Source organism: Bufo gargarizans, chromosome 2 (genome assembly GCF_014858855.1).
Source record: "Bufo gargarizans isolate SCDJY-AF-19 chromosome 2, ASM1485885v1, whole genome shotgun sequence".
NCBI lineage: Eukaryota > Metazoa > Chordata > Amphibia > Anura > Bufonidae > Bufo > Bufo gargarizans.
The window spans coordinates 137459061-137475891 of record NC_058081.1 but is presented as its reverse complement, the minus strand read 5'-3'; the positions used below and the strand labels follow the sequence as shown (position 1 = coordinate 137475891).

Genomic DNA, 16831 nt, shown 5'->3' with positions numbered 1-16831 from the left:
CCAAGTCTAATTCTGTCACTAAATCCATACCGGTGACCCAGCGCCTAAATACTAGGCCTCAAATTTAATTCCCTCTAAATCTCTCGTTACCCACCGCTGTACTGTTGTTGCTGGGCAAGATATTTAGTGTCCGTCAAAGCACATTTTTTGTTCTGGGTTGAAGTACAATTCCCAATTTAGCAATTTCATAATTTAGTGGTTTCTGCTATATCAGAGCTATTTGAAATCTATCCCTAAAAGGGTATATAATATTGAAGGTGCACATAGGGTCATTCAGAATAACTTCACACACACCCGCTACTGTGTATTTCCAAGTCTAATTCTGTCACTAAACCCATACCTGTCACCCAGCGCCTAAATACTAGGCCTCAAATTTAAATCCCTCTAAATCTCTCGTTACCGTTGTCCTGTTGTAGCTGGGAAAGTTATTTAGTGCCCGTCAAAGCACATTTTTTGTTCTGGGTTGAAGTACAATTCCCAATTTAGCAATTTCATAATTTAGTGGTTCCTGCTATATCAGAGCTATTTGAAATCTATCCCAAAAAGGGTATATAATATTGAAGGTGCACATTGGGTCATTCAGAATAACTTCACACACACGCTTCTGTGCATTTCCAAGTCTAATTCTGTCACTAAATCCATACCGGTGACCCAGCGCCTAAATACTAGGCCTCAAATTTAATTCCCTCTAAATCTCTCGTTACCCACCGCTGTACTGTTGTTGCTGGGCAAGATATTTAGTGTCCGTCAAAGCACATTTTTTGTTCTGGGTTGAAGTACAATTCCCAATTTAGCAATTTCATAATTTAGTGGTTTCTGCTATATCAGAGCTATTTGAAATCTATCCCTAAAAGGGTATATAATATTGAAGGTGCACATAGGGTCATTCAGAATAACTTCACACACACCCGCTACTGTGTATTTCCAAGTCTAATTCTGTCACTAAATCCATACCGGTGACCCAGCGCCTAAATACTAGGCCTCAAATTTAATTCCCTCTAAATCTCTCGTTACCCACCGCTGTACTGTTGTTGCTGGGCAAGATATTTAGTGTCCGTCAAAGCACATTTTTTGTTCTGGGTTGAAGTACAATTCCCAATTTAGCAATTTCATAATTTAGTGGTTTCTGCTATATCAGAGCTATTTGAAATCTATCCCTAAAAGGGTATATAATATTCAAGGTGCACATTGGGTCATTCAGAATAACTTCACACACACACGCTTCTGTGCATTTCCAAGTCTAATTCTGTCACTAAATCCATACCGGTCACCCAGCGCCTAAATACTAGGCCTCAAATTTATATCCCGCTGAATTTGAATACAATACATTGGGCCAAATAATATATTTGTTGTTGTGGTGAACCATAACAATGAGAAAAACATCTAGTAAGGGACGCGGACGTGGACATGGTCGTGGTGGTGTTAGTGGACCCTCTGGTGCTGGGAGAGGACGTGGCCGTTCTGCCACATCCACACGTCCTAGTGTACCAACTACCTCAGGTCCCAGTAGCCGCCAGAATTTACAGCGATATATGGTGGGGCCCAATGCCGTTCTAAGGATGGTAAGGCCTGAGCAGGTACAGGCATTAGTCAATTGGGTGGCCGACAGTGGATCCAGCACGTTCACATTATCTCCCACCCAGTCTTCTGCAGAAAGCGCACAGATGGCGCCTGAAAACCAACCCCATCAGTCTGTCACATCACCCCCATGCATACCAGGGAAACTGTCTCAGCCTCAAGTTATGCAGCAGTCTCTTATGCTGTTTGAAGACTCCGCTGGCAGGGTTTCCCAAGGGCATCCACCTAGCCCTTCCCCAGCGGTGAAAGACATAGAATGCACTGACGCACAACCACTTATGTTTCCTGATGATGAGGACATGGGAATACCACCTCAGCATGTCTCTGATGATGACGAAACACAGGTGCCAACTGCTGCGTCTTTCTGCAGTGTGCAGACTGAACAGGAGGTCAGGGATCAAGACTGGGTGGAAGACGATGCAGGGGACGATGAGGTCCTAGACCCCACATGGAATGAAGGTCGTGCCACTGACTTTCACAGTTCGGAGGAAGAGGCAGTGGTGAGACCGAGCCAACAGCGTAGCAAAAGAGGGAGCAGTGGGCAAAAGCAGAACACCCGCCGCCAAGAGACTCCGCCTGCTACTGACCGCCGCCATCTGGGACCGAGCACCCCAAAGGCAGCTTCAAGGAGTTCCCTGGCATGGCACTTCTTCAAACAATGTGCTGACGACAAGACCCGAGTGGTTTGCACGCTGTGCCATCAGAGCCTGAAGCGAGGCATTAACGTTCTGAACCTGAGCACAACCTGCATGACCAGGCACCTGCATGCAAAGCATGAACTGCAGTGGAGTAAACACCTTAAAACCAAGGAAGTCACTCAGGCTCCCCCTGCTACCTCTTCTGCTGCTGCCGCCTCGGCCTATTCTGCTGCTGCCGCCTCGGCCTCTTCCTCCGCCTCTGGAGGAACGTTGGCACCTGCCGCCCAGCAAACAGGGGATGTACCACCAACACCACCACCACCACCTCCGTCACCAAGCGTCTCAACCATGTCACACGCCAGCGTTCAGCTCTCCATCTCACAAACATTTGATAGAAAGCGTAAATTCCCACCTAGCCACCCTCGATCCCTGGCCCTGAATGCCAGCATTTCTAAACTACTGGCCTATGAAATGCTGTCATTTAGGCTGGTGGACACAGACAGCTTCAAACAGCTCATGTCGCTTGCTGTCCCACAGTATGTTGTTCCCAGCCGGCACTACTTCTCCAAGAGAGCCGTGCCTTCCCTGCACAACCAAGTATCCGATAAAATCAAGTGTGCACTGCGCAACGCCATCTGTAGCAAGGTCCACCTAACCACAGATACGTGGACCAGTAAGCACGGCCAGGGACGCTATATCTCCCTAACTGCACACTGGGTAAATGTAGTGGCAGCTGGGCCCCAGGCGGAGAGCTGTTTGGCGCACGTCCTTCCGCCGCCAAGGATCGCAGGGCAACATTCTTTGCCTCCTGTTGCCACCTCCTCCTTCTCGGCTTCCTCCTCCTCTTCTTCCACCTGCTCATCCAGTCAGCCACACACCTTCACCACCAACTTCAGCACAGCCCGGGGTAAACGTCAGCAGGCCATTCTGAAACTCATATGTTTGGGGGACAGGCCCCACACCGCACAGGAGTTGTGGCGGGGTATAGAACAACAGACCGACGAGTGGTTGCTGCCGGTGAGCCTCAAGCCCGGCCTGGTGGTGTGTGATAATGGGCGAAATCTCGTTGCAGCTCTGGGACTAGCCAATTTGACGCACATCCCTTGCTTGGCGCATGTGCTGAATTTGGTGGTGCAGAAGTTCATTCACAACTACCCCGACATGTCAGAGCTGCTGCATAAAGTGCGGGCCGTCTGTTCGCGCTTCCGGCGTTCACATCCTGCTGCTGCTCGCCTGTCTGCGCTACAGCGTAACTTCGGCCTTCCCGCTCACCGCCTCATATGCGACGTGCCCACCAGGTGGAACTCCACCTTGCACATGCTGGACAGACTGTGCGAGCAGCAGCAGGCCATAGTGGAGTTTCAGCTGCAGCACGCACGGGTCAGTCGCACTACAGAACAGCACCACTTCACCACCAATGACTGGGCCTCCATGCGAGACCTGTGTGCCCTGTTGCGCTGTTTCGAGTACTCCACCAACATGGCCAGTGGCGATGACACCGTTATCAGCGTTACAATACCACTTCTATGTCTCCTTGAGAAAACACTTAGGGCGATGATGGAAGAGGAGGTGGCCCAGGAGGAGGAGGAGGAGGAGGAGGAAGAGGGGTCATTTTTAGCACTTTCAGGCCAGTCTCTTCGAAGTGACTCAGAGGGAGGTTTTTGGCAACAGCAGAGGCCAGGTACAAATGTGGCCAGCCAGGGCCCACTACTGGAGGACGAGGAGGACGAGGATGAGGAGGAGGTGGAGGAGGATGAGGATGAAGCATGGTCACAGCGGGGTGGCACCCAACGCAGCTCGGGTCCATCACTGGTGCGTGGCTGGGGGGAAAGGCAGGACGATGACGATACGCCTCCCACAGAGGACAGCTTGTCCTTATCCCTGGGCAGCCTGGCACACATGAGCGACTACATGCTGCAGTGCCTGCGCAACGACAGCAGAGTTGCCCACATTTTAACCTGTGCGGACTACTGGGTTGCCACCCTGCTGGATCCACGCTACAAAGACAATGTGCCCACCTTACTTCCTGCACTGGAGCGTGATAGGAAGATGCGCGAGTACAAGCGCACGTTGGTAGACACGCTACTGAGAGCATTCCCAAATGTCACAGGGGAACAAGTGGAAGCCCAAGGCCAAGGCAGAGGAGGAGCAAGAGGTCGCCAAGGCAGCTGTGTCACGGCCAGCTCCTCTGAGGGCAGGGTTAGCATGGCAGAGATGTGGAAAACTTTTGTCAACACGCCACAGCTAACTGCACCACCACCTGATACGCAACGTGTTAGCAGGAGGCAACATTTCACTAACATGGTGGAACAGTACGTGTGCACACCCCTCCACGTACTGACTGATGGTTCGGCCCCATTCAACTTCTGGGTCTCTAAATTGTCCACGTGGCCAGAGCTAGCCTTTTATGCCTTGGAGGTGCTGGCCTGCCCGGCAGCCAGCGTTTTGTCTGAACGTGTATTCAGCACGGCAGGGGGCGTCATTACAGACAAACGCAGCCGCCTGTCTACAGCCAATGTGGACAAGCTGACGTTCATAAAAATGAACCAGGCATGGATCCCACAGGACCTGTCCGTCCCTTGTCCAGATTAGACATTAACTACCTCCCCATAACCATATATTATTGGACTCCAGGGCACTTCCTCATTCAATCCTATTTTTATTTTCATTTTACCATTATATTGCGAGGCTACCCAAAGTTGAATGAACCTCTCCTCTGCCTGTGTGCTAGGCCTAAATATATGCCAATGGACTGTTGCAGTGGTGGGTGACGTGAAGCCTCATTCTCTGCTATGACATGCAGACTGATTCTCTGCTGACATGAAGCCAGATCCTCTGTTACGGGAGCTCTCTCCTCTGCCTGGGTGCTGGGCCTAAATTTATGACAATTGACTGTTGCAGTGGTGGGTGACGTGAAGCCTGATTCTCTGCTATGATATGAAGACTGATTCTCTGCTGACATGAAGCCAGATTGTCTGTTACGGGACCTTTCTCCTCTGCCTGGGTTCTGGGCCTAAATTTATGAAAATTGACTGTTGCAGTGGTGGGTGACGTGAAGCCTGATTCTCTGCTATGATATGAAGACTGATTCTCTGCTGACATGAAGCCAGATTGTCTGTTACGGGACCTTTCTCCTCTGCCTGGGTTCTGGGCCTAAATTTATGAAAATTGACTCTTACAGTGGTGGGTGACGTGAAGCCTGATTCTCTGCTATGATATGAAGACTGATTCTCTGCTGACATGAAGCCAGATTCTCTGTTACGGGACCTCTCTCCTCTGCCTGGGTGCTGGGCCTAAATTTATGACAATGGACTGTTGCAGTGGTGGCTGACGTGAAGCCTGATTCTCTGCTATGACATGCAGACTGATTCTCTGCTGTCATGAAGCCAGATTGTCTGTTACGGGACCTCTCTGCTCTGCCTGTGTGCTAGGCCTAAATATATGCCAATGGACTGTTGCAGTGGTGGCTGACGTGAAGCCTCATTCTCTGCTATGACATGCAGACTGATTCTCTGCTGTCATGAAGCCAGATTGTCTGTTACGGGACCTCTCTGCTCTGCCTGTGTGCTAGGCCTAAATATATGCCAATGGACTGTTGCAGTGGTGGGTGACGTGAAGCCTCATTCTCTGCTATGACATGCAGACTGATTCTCTGCTGACATGAAGCCAGATTGTCTGTTACGGGACCTCTCTGCTCTGCCTGTGTGCTAGGCCTAAATATATGCCAATGGACTGTTGCAGTGGTGGGTGACGTGAAGCCTCATTCTCTGCTATGACATGCAGACTGATTCTCTGCTGACATGAAGCCAGATTGTCTGTTACGGGACCTCTCTGCTCTGCCTGTGTGCTAGGCCTAAATATATGCCAATGGACTGTTGCAGTGGTGGGTGACGTGAAGCCTCATTCTCTGCTATGACATGCAGACTGATTCTCTGCTGACATGAAGCCAGATTGTCTGTTACGGGACCTCTCTGCTCTGCCTGTGTGCTAGGCCTAAATATATGCCAATGGACTGTTGCAGTGGTGGGTGACGTGAAGCCTCATTCTCTGCTATGACATGCAGACTGATTCTCTGCTGACATGAAGCCAGATTGTCTGTTACGGGACCTCTCTGCTCTGCCTGTGTGCTAGGCCTAAATATATGCCAATGGACTGTTGCAGTGGTGGGTGACGTGAAGCCTCATTCTCTGCTATGACATGCAGACTGATTCTCTGCTGACATGAAGCCAGATCCTCTGTTACGGGAGCTCTCTCCTCTGCCTGGGTGCTGGGCCTAAATTTATGACAATTGACTGTTGCAGTGGTGGGTGACGTGAAGCCTGATTCTCTGCTATGATATGAAGACTGATTCTCTGCTGACATGAAGCCAGATTGTCTGTTACGGGACCTTTCTCCTCTGCCTGGGTTCTGGGCCTAAATTTATGAAAATTGACTCTTACAGTGGTGGGTGACGTGAAGCCTGATTCTCTGCTATGATATGAAGACTGATTCTCTGCTGACATGAAGCCAGATTCTCTGTTACGGGACCTCTCTCCTCTGCCTGGGTGCTGGGTAGTGTTGAGCGCGAATATTCGAAAAGCAAATTTTTTTCGCGAATATCGCAACTTCGCGATTTCGCGAATATTTCGAATATAGTGCTATATATTCGTAAAAACGAATATTCGTTTTTTGTTTCCCCCCCCCCCCCCACAAAATTACAGTACACATATAATTGATTGTTTCCCAAAGGTCCAACAGCTCAGATCTTACTCACATTGCCTAGAAAGTGATTGAGGCGCGAATCTTCGTAAGGCGATTTTATTAGCGCACATGCGAATATCGGCACGTCCCAGAACAGAGGCAAAGGGCTTTGCATTCATACATTAGTGAATTGAGTTGCGAATCTTCGTAAGGCGATTTTATTAGCGCACATGCGAATATCTACACTTGTCCCAGAACAGAGGCAAAGGGCTTTGCATTCATACATTAGTGATTGAATTGAGCTGCGAATCTTCGTAAGGCGATTTTATTAACGCAAATGCAAATATCTACACTTGTCCCCAGAACAGAGAGGCAAAGGCCTGTGCATTCATATAGTATAGCACCATATTCGCGAATACGTAGAACTTCGTAAAAGTCGATTTACGAATATTCGTATTTTTTATTTTACTTTCCACCTTACAGATTACATTGATCTGTACTCTGTCAACTACTGTCATCACCCCCCACTGTATCTCGATTGATTCCCAAAAGTCTCACATTCCCTAGAAAGTGATTGAGGTGCGAATCTTCGTAAGGCGATTTTATTAGCGCACATGCGAATATCTACACTTGTCCCAGAACAGAGGCAAAGGGCATTGCATTCATACATTAGTGATTGAATTGAGTTGCGAATCTTCGTAAGGCGATTTCATTAGCGCACATGTGAATTTTGCATAGCATATGTATTATGCGATAATTCGAATTATCGCATATGCGAAATAATAACGAATTTGAATAATCGCGAATATTTTACGAATATTCTTTCGAATATTCACAAAATTTCGCGAATTCGAATATGGGACATGCCGCTCAACACTAGTGCTGGGCCTAAATTTATGACAATGGACTGTTGCAGTGGTGGGTGACGTGAAGCCTGATTCTCTGCTATGACATGCAGACTGATTCTCTGCTGACATGAAGCCAGATTGTCTGTTACGGGACCTCTCTCCTCTGCCTGGGTGCTGGGCCTAAATATATGCCAATGGACTGTTGCAGTGGTGGCTGACGTGAAGCCTCATTCTCTGCTATGACATGCAGACTAATTCTCTGCTGACATGAAGACAGATTCTCTGTTACGGGACCTCTCTCCTCTGCCTGGGTGCCGGGGCCTAAATATCTGAGAATGGACTGTTCCAGTGGTGGCTGACGTGAAGCCTCATTCTCTGCTATGACATGCAGACTAATTCTCTGCTGACATGAAGACAGATTCTCTGTTACGGGACCTCCCTCCTCTGCCTGGGTGCTGGGCCTAAATATATGCCAATGGACTGTTGCAGTGGTGGCTGACGTGAAGCCTCATTCTCTGCTATGACATGCAGACTAATTCTCTGCTGACATGAAGACAGATTCTCTGTTACGGGACCTCCCTCCTCTGCCTGGGTGCTGGGCCTAAATATATGCCAATGGACTGTTGCAGTGGTGGCTGACGTGAAGCCTCATTCTCTGCTATGACATGCAGACTGATTCTCTGCTGACATGAAGCCAGATTCTCTGTTACGGGACCTCTCTCCTCTGCCTGTGTGTGTGCTGGGCCTAAATATATGCCAATGGACTGTTGCAGTGGTGGCTGACGTGAAGCCTCATTCTCTGCTATGACATGCAGACTGATTCTCTGCTGACATGAAGCCAGATTCTCTGTTACGGGACCTCTCTCCTCTGCCTGTGTGTGTGCTGGGCCTAAATATATGCCAATGGACTGTTGCAGTGGTGGCTGACGTGAAGCCTCATTCTCTGCTATGACATGCAGACTAATTCTCTGCTGACATGAAGACAGATTCTCTGTTACGGGACCTCCCTCCTCTGCCTGGGTGCTGGGCCTAAATATATGCCAATGGACTGTTGCAGTGGTGGCTGACGTGAAGCCTCATTCTCTGCTATGACATGCAGACTGATTCTCTGCTGACATGAAGCCAGATTCTCTGTTACGGGACCTCTCTCCTCTGCCTGTGTGTGTGCTGGGCCTAAATATATGCCAATGGACTGTTGCAGTGGTGGCTGACGTGAAGCCTCATTCTCTGCTATGACATGCAGACTGATTCTCTGCTGACATGAAGCCAGATTCTCTGTTACGGGACCTCTCTCCTCTGCCTGTGTGTGTGCTGGGCCTAAATATATGCCAATGGACTGTTGCAGTGGTGGCTGACGTGAAGCCTCATTCTCTGCTATGACATGCAGACTAATTCTCTGCTGACATGAAGACAGATTCTCTGTTACGGGACCTCCCTCCTCTGCCTGGGTGCTGGGCCTAAATATATGCCAATGGACTGTTGCAGTGGTGGCTGACGTGAAGCCTCATTCTCTGCTATGACATGCAGACTAATTCTCTGCTGACATGAAGACAGATTCTCTGTTACGGGACCTCTCTCCTCTGCCTGGGTGCCGGGGCCTAAATATCTGAGAATGGACTGTTCCAGTGGTGGGTGACGGGAAGCCAGATTCTCTGCTATGGAACCTCTCTCCAATTGATTTTGGTTAATTTTTATTTATTTAATTTTTATTTTAATTCATTTCCCTATCCACATTTGTTTGCAGGGGATTTACCTACATGTTGCTGCCTTTTGCAGCCCTCTAGCTCTTTCCTGGGCTGTTTTACAGCCTTTTTAGTGCCGAAAAGTTCGGGTCCCCATTGACTTCAATGGGGTTCGGGTTCGGGACGAAGTTCGGATCGGGTTCGGATCCCGAACCCGAACATTTCCGGGATGTTCGGCCGAACTTCTCGAACCCGAACATCCAGGTGTTCGCTCAACTCTAGTCTCTAACAATTGCACGCAATCAGTCCTTTCTGGAAAGTCTGAACAGTTATGTGAACAAAGCCGTCAGTCACTGATAGTTGTACAGAGGGGAGGTGATTTCAGTGATTGATAGCATTCTCTGTGTAAGTGTGTATACTGTACATAGCTGTCATTCAATGATAGATGTACACGGGGGGGGGGGGGGGGTATTATCAGTGACACCAGTGATAGCATTCTCTGTGTAAGTGTGTATACATAGATAGCTCTCAGTCACTGATAGCTGTACACAGAGGAGGTGTTATCATTGATTGGTAGCATTCTCTGTGTAAGTGTGTATACATAGATAGCTGTCAGTCACCGATAGTTGTACATGGGGAAGGTGTTATCAGTGATTGGTAGCATTCTCTGTGTAAGTGTGTATACATACAGTAGATAGCTGTCAGTCACTGATAGCTGTACACAGGGGAGGTATTATCAGTGATTGATATCATTCTCGGTGTAAGTGTATATACATAGATAGCTCTCAGTCACTGATAGTTGTACATGGGGAAGGTGTTATCAGTGATTGGTAGCATTCTCTGTGTAAGTGTGCATACATACATAGTTGTCAGTCACTGATACCTGTACACAGGGGAGGTGTTAGTGATTGATAGCATTTTCTGTGTAACTGTGTATACATAGATAGCTGTCAGTCACTGATAGCTGTAAATGGGGGAGATGTTTACAAGTGATAGCATTCTCTGAATAAGGGCTCATGCCCCCGGCCATGTGCTGGCCGGGTCCGTGCTGTGGACCGCAAAATGCGCTCCGTAATGCACGAGCACGACCGTGGGGCAGCCGCATTCGAAGCGGACCTATTTACTTGAATGGGGTCCACGATCCGCATCCGATGGTCTGCAGCGCAAAAACTACTTTTTTGCAGTGTGGAGGCACGGTCAGAAACACCACGGAAGCACTCTATGGTGCTTCCATGGGGTTCCGATCATTGCCTTCATTCCACATCTCCGTGATTGCGGACCCATTGAAGTGAATGGGTCCGCAATCCGTGGTGCGGGGTGCACACGGTCGATGCCCGTGTATTGCGGACCCCTGTATGCAGGCCGGAATACGGGCGCGGCAACGGACGTGTGCATGAGCCCTAAGTGTGTATAGATAGATAGTTGTCAGACACTGTTAACACCTCCCCTTTTACAGTTATCAGTGACTGACAGCGATCTACAGTATGTATACACACTTACATAGTGAATGCTATTAATCACTTCCCCTATGTGTAACTGAGATCAGAAAAGGCAGAGATATAAATGTGTAAATTAGAAATTTTACTGAATCTTTTCCCACAACATTATATATCAGTTTGCTCAACAATTCCTGCTATATAACATGCTGCCGGCAAATTGTACTTTCTTTTATGTTGACAAGGTAAAAAGCAAAAATAAGCATTCGGACCATATTAAATGTATGCCATATGCTTCCTATCAATAACCCATCAGATTAATAGCTGCAAAATCTTATGCACATCCTCAAATGGTGAGCAATGCTGCCAGTAATGGCCCACCATGTGCCCAGTTGTTGCTTCTAGTAAAGCTGTCAAATGAGGCCAAAGGTGAAGTGTAGGGATGTATTGGGTGGTGTTTACACAGGGCAGCAGAAGCCCATGCCACCCTCAGGGCACTTGCCAGCTTTTTTGCATGATGAATAAAACATCTTTATAATAATTAAATGGAGCAACTGCCACAAATGTAAGAATGGCCAAAATATACCTGTTTTTAAGTACAGGTATAACTGCAGATAAATCATAAAATTAGTCCTTGGCAAATAATCTCAGTATGAGAATTTTTTATTTTTTTTGTAGACTTTGAATGTGGTAAAATAAGATGTTACATATTCTTACTTTTGCAGGATGTGGTCATCTGGGAATTTGGTGAAATGCAATTTATCGTAAACTGAACTGATGTCAGGCCCCATTTTAGTTGCGTAAGTAACACTGTTGATAGGCGTTAAAGATATAATCAGTGAAATAATCTAAAAGGAAATATACGTTTGAACACTTCAAGGAAATTTGTAACTGTGTTAGAGATTGCAGGGTCACTAGATCAGCAGGATGCCTTGTCATAAACAATATTACCGTTCCTAGTATACTGCCATTTTTCAAAGCCAGTCTTCCAAAGAAATATGATGCACCCTTTCATTGTGAAATGTATTTCAAATATGAGAATTTTCAGGGGCTTCTTTTTCTGTACATTTTCAGTTCAGCTGTTTCTCCTAAAAGTTAAAAACAGTGAAATATGTTTTTGTTTAATGCAAGTTACTGGCATCGGGCTAAGATTCAAATAATTCAGCCAACCCCTTCAATTTTAGCAACTAATGCCAAGCAGCTGCTTCCAAAGCAAATAAAAAAAATGTATGCATCAAAAGAGGTATAGTTGTTCATGACCAGAAAATTGTTTTGCCTCTATACATATCACACGTGTTTTATTGTGGGCACCTCTGTTTAAAAAGGACATAGCTGAACTAGTTGCACAGGAGGGCAACTAAGGCAATTAAGGGAATGGGTGGTCTGAAAAACCAGTATAGGTTACAAAACTTGGGGATATTCAGTTTTGGATAAAAGATAGCTTAGGGGAGATCTAGTTACAATGTACAAATATATGAATGGGCAGTACAGCAATATTTCTAATAATGCAGGCCTGGGCCCTGCTGTAACCATGGAAATATGCCATCTGCTCTCTGCAGAGTTTACCACACATACAGTACAGACCAAAAGTTTGGACACACCTTCTCATTCAAAGAGTTTTCTTTATTTTCAAGACTATGAAAAATGTAGATTCACACTGAAGGCATCACAACTATGAATTAACACATGTGGAATTATATACATAACAAAAAACTGTGAAACAACTGAAAATATGTCATATTCTAGGTTCTTCAAATTATCCACCTTTTGCTTTGATTACTGCTTTGCAAACTCTTGGCATTCTCTTAATGAGCTTCAAGAGGTAGTCACCTGAAATGGTCTTCCAACAGTCTTGAAGGAGTTCCCAGAGATGCTTAGCACTTGTTGGCCCTTTTGCCTTCACTCTGCGGTCCAGCTCACCCCAAACCATCTCGATTGGGTTCAGGTCCAGTGACTGTGGAGGCCAGGTCGTCTGGAGCAGCACCCCATCAATCTCCTTCATGGTCAAATAGCCCTTACACAGCCTGGAGGTGTGTTTGGGGTCATTGTCCTGTTGAAAAATAAATGATGGTCCAACTAAACGCAAACCGGATGGAATAACATGCCGCTGCAAGATGCTGTGGTAGCCATGCTGGTTCAGTATGCCTTCAATTTTGAATAAATCCCCAACAGTGTCACCAGCAAAGCACCCCCACACCATCATACCTCCTCCTCCATGCTTCACGGTGGGAACCAGGCATGTAGAGTCCATCCGTTTACCTTTTCTGTGTCGCACAAAGACACGGTGGTTGGAACCAAAGATCTCAAATTTGGACTCATCAGACCAAAGCACAGATTTCCACTGGTCTAATGTGCATTCCTTGTGTTCTTTAGCCCAAACAAGTCTCTTCTGCTTGTTGCCTGTCCTTAGCAGTGGTTTCCTAGCAGATATTCTACCATGAAGGCCTGATTCACACAGTCTCCTCTTAACAGTTGTTCTAGAGATGTGTCTGCTGCTAGAACTCTGTGTGGCATTGACCTGGTCTCTAATCTGAGCTGCTGTTAACCTGCGATTTCTGAGGCTGGTGACTCGGATGAACTTATCCTCCGGAGCAGAGGTGACTCTTGGTCTTCCTTTCCTGGGGCGGTCCGCATGTGAGCCAGTTTTTTTTTATTTGTAGCGCTTCATTGTTTTTGTGACTGCACTTGGGGACACTTTCAAAGTTCTCCCAATTTTTCGGACTGACTGACTTTAATTTCTTAAAGTAATGATGGCCACTCGTTTTTCTTTACTTAGCTGCTTTTTTCTTGCCATAATACAAATTCTAACAGTCTATTCAGTAGGACTATCAGCTGTGTATCCACCTGACTTCTCCACAACGCAACTGATGGTCCCAACCCCATTTATAAGGCAATAAATCCCACTTATTAAACCTGACAGGGCACACCTGTGAAGTGAAAACCATTTCAAGTGACTACCTCTTGAAGCTCATCAAGAGAATGCCAAGAGTGTGCAAAGCAGTAATCAAAGCAAAAGGTGGCTACTACGAAGAACCTAGAATATGACATATTTTCAGTTGTTTCACACTTTTTTGTTATGTATATAATTCCACATGTGTTAATTCATAGTTTTGATGCCTTCAGTGTGAATCTACAATTTTCATAGTCATGAAAATAAAGAAAACTCTTTGAATGAGAAGGTGTGTCCAAACTTTTGGTCTGTACTGTACTTGTTAGATTCTTCCTTTTTACATCATCCTCCCCACCTTCTCAACACAAATGTACCATGCTGGTGCTTCAACAATGTCATCCTACTGCCACACCCAATAATCTGCCCTCTGTGCTCCACTATGGCACCAAAAACTATACTGCAGACAAAATAGTTCCCCCAGTAGCAATAATGCCCTCTAAAATGCCTCCTGTAATAATAATAATAATGCCTAAATAGTGCCTTCTGTAATAATAATAATGCCTATATAGTGCCCCCAGTAGTAATAATGTCCCTATATTGCCTCTAGCAAAAAAATGTCCCCCAGTAATAATAATGTCCCTAAAATGCCCGAGTAATAATAATAATAATACCACCTTCTATAGTGCTCCCAGTAACAATGCCCGTATAGTACCCTCAGAAATAATGCCTCCTAAAATGCCTCTAGTAATAGAAAAGCCCCTACAGTACCTCAAGCCTCAATAACCCCCTATTGCATACCCAGTAAAATGCCCATATAGTGCCCTCAGTATTAATAATGTCCCCTATAATGCCTGCAATAATAATGCCTCTTATGCCCCCAGTACAAAAAATCCCCCTATAATGCCTCCAGAGGATCCAGCAATGCCCCTCACATTAAAAATGCCTCTGGTAATGCTCTGTATAGTGCCCTGGTAATAAAATATCCCCAGTGCCTCCAGTAATGCCCCCTATAGGGCCCCCATATTAAAACCCCCCAGTGACTCCAGTAATGCCTGTTCTATGGTTCCCATTATTAAAATCTCCCCAATAATGCCCCTATAATGCTGCCAGTAATGTCCCCACCAGTGTCCCTCAGGAGTAATGTACCCCAGTAGTAATTTTCCACAGTGTCCCCCCAGTAATAATGTCCCACTAGTGACCCCCAGTAGTAATACCCGCTACAGTGCCCCCCAGTAGTAATGTACCCCAAAGGTGTCCCCCAGTAGTAATGTCCTCCTCACAGCTCCCCAGTAGTAATGTCTCTGTGTCCCCCAGTAATGTCTCCCTAGTGCCCCCTGTTGTAATATCCCCCACAGTTTCCCCCCAGTAGTAATGTCCTCCAGTAGTCATTTTCCCCACAGTGCCCCCCACAAGTAACGTCACTTACAGTGCCTCCCAGGATCGTCTCCAATTTGCCAAGGAAGAAAGAATTATAATACTCACCAAGTTCCCCTCTAGGCTGCAGGCCTCTTTCATTATTGTTCTGCATCCCTGTGCAGGCGGGCGTGATGTTATCACTTCCACCTCCATCGGGATTTACTGCCTCATAAGCCTCAGGCCACCCCTCAAGTTACTGGCGCCCTAGGCACATGCCCTCCAGTGCCTGCTATTTCCCAGCAGGACATTGAGTATCACTCTGCTTTGGCTGGCTTGATTTATATTCACAGAACATCCTGATGCCTTCTCTTCATCAATTAATTCACTGGAAAACACCATAAAATAAACAATTGCAGCAAACTTTAAATTGACACTTAAAGGGAATCTATCAACACAATTCTGGACTATTATCTGCAGTAAAACATTTGTTTTATAGTCTCACTTACCTTAGTACGTCAGAGAAAGTATCAGGTACCATTCTTCTAAAACATGATCTACTGTACCTACATAGGAGCTATCCTGAACGTCATTTGGGTACACAAATGAATACCTTTAAATTGTAAATTATAGTGTGACGTCTGCGTGATCAAAGTCCGTTCCCATGCTTCAGATGTTGGAAAACATGCAAATGTAACCTTTACACATGAAATTTGATAAGACTAAGTGACGTTTATTGATCTATTTATGAAAAAATATGTATGCAGAAAAAATTAAAACCCCTTGATCATGCAGAATGCAGCTGTCATATTACATTGCAGCATGATATATGGATCCTGTGCTAATTTATGGTACTTTAAAGGGTTCTTCTCTTCAAAAGGAAACATCATCTTCTGATATGTACAGCAGGTAGGTGTGCACCTAGGAGCTAGAAGCTGCAACCTACATGTACATTGCACAGGAATGTATTTTAACACTTTGGCAATTTTCAGAGATGTTAACAGAATTTGTATCAAAATGAAAAGTCCAGTGCAAAGTCCAAAGTGTTCCCATAGAGCCATTCATCATGATTCTCACCAGGTGAACTATTGCCAGTCCCTGCAGTGCTTTGTAATAACTGGAGACAGAGCTGAAGAGTAAAGTCTCTCCTTAAAGCAATCTTTTCTATGCAAACTGCTATTGCTTATTGATTTTGGCTTAGGGAAGGTAGGAAATCTTTATGTGGATATATAATACTCTTAGTCTCGCCGTGGTGCTTGGCAGTAAGATAGGCACTATGTAGAATACAGCATAAAAAGTATACATAATACACTAATATCCCATCAGAGCCAGACCATCATCCAGATGCTCATTATGTCACACACCCGCATGCTACTAGGCTGTTTATCTGCTCCTGAAAGTGGTTGTCCTTGAGTAAACAAAAATGGCACCAGAAAATGTAAGAAAACCCCAACCTCTCAAGTGCCAGTGCCATCAATCAACCATTATTTACATGCCAGTGGCAACAAAGTGCCATGCAGGCAGCCAATACCTGGCCCCATGGGAGAGGCTAGTGGTGGAGCATGAGATCATTGGTCCATCAACGCTGGAGCATTGATGAGTTTTACAGTTGTATTTTTTTTTATTATATGTTAACTCTTGGAATACCCCTTTAAAAGGGGAATCTGGGATTTTGATATTGATGACGTATCATCAAGATAAGTCATTAATATCAGATCAGCAGCAT

At 46.0% G+C, this 16831-nt stretch overlaps 1 long non-coding RNA gene across 1 annotated transcript; it reads right to left on the bottom strand.

Annotated features, from left to right (window-relative positions):
* Window positions 1-11791: 11791 nt before the first annotated feature.
* LOC122928109 lies at window positions 11792-15711 on the bottom strand. The gene is made up of 3 exons (XR_006387848.1): window positions 15615-15711; window positions 15235-15493; window positions 11792-11950 (listed from the first exon to the last, which is right to left on the bottom strand). It is a non-coding gene; the product is annotated as an uncharacterized LOC122928109 (long non-coding RNA).
* Window positions 15712-16831: the final 1120 nt, after the last annotated feature.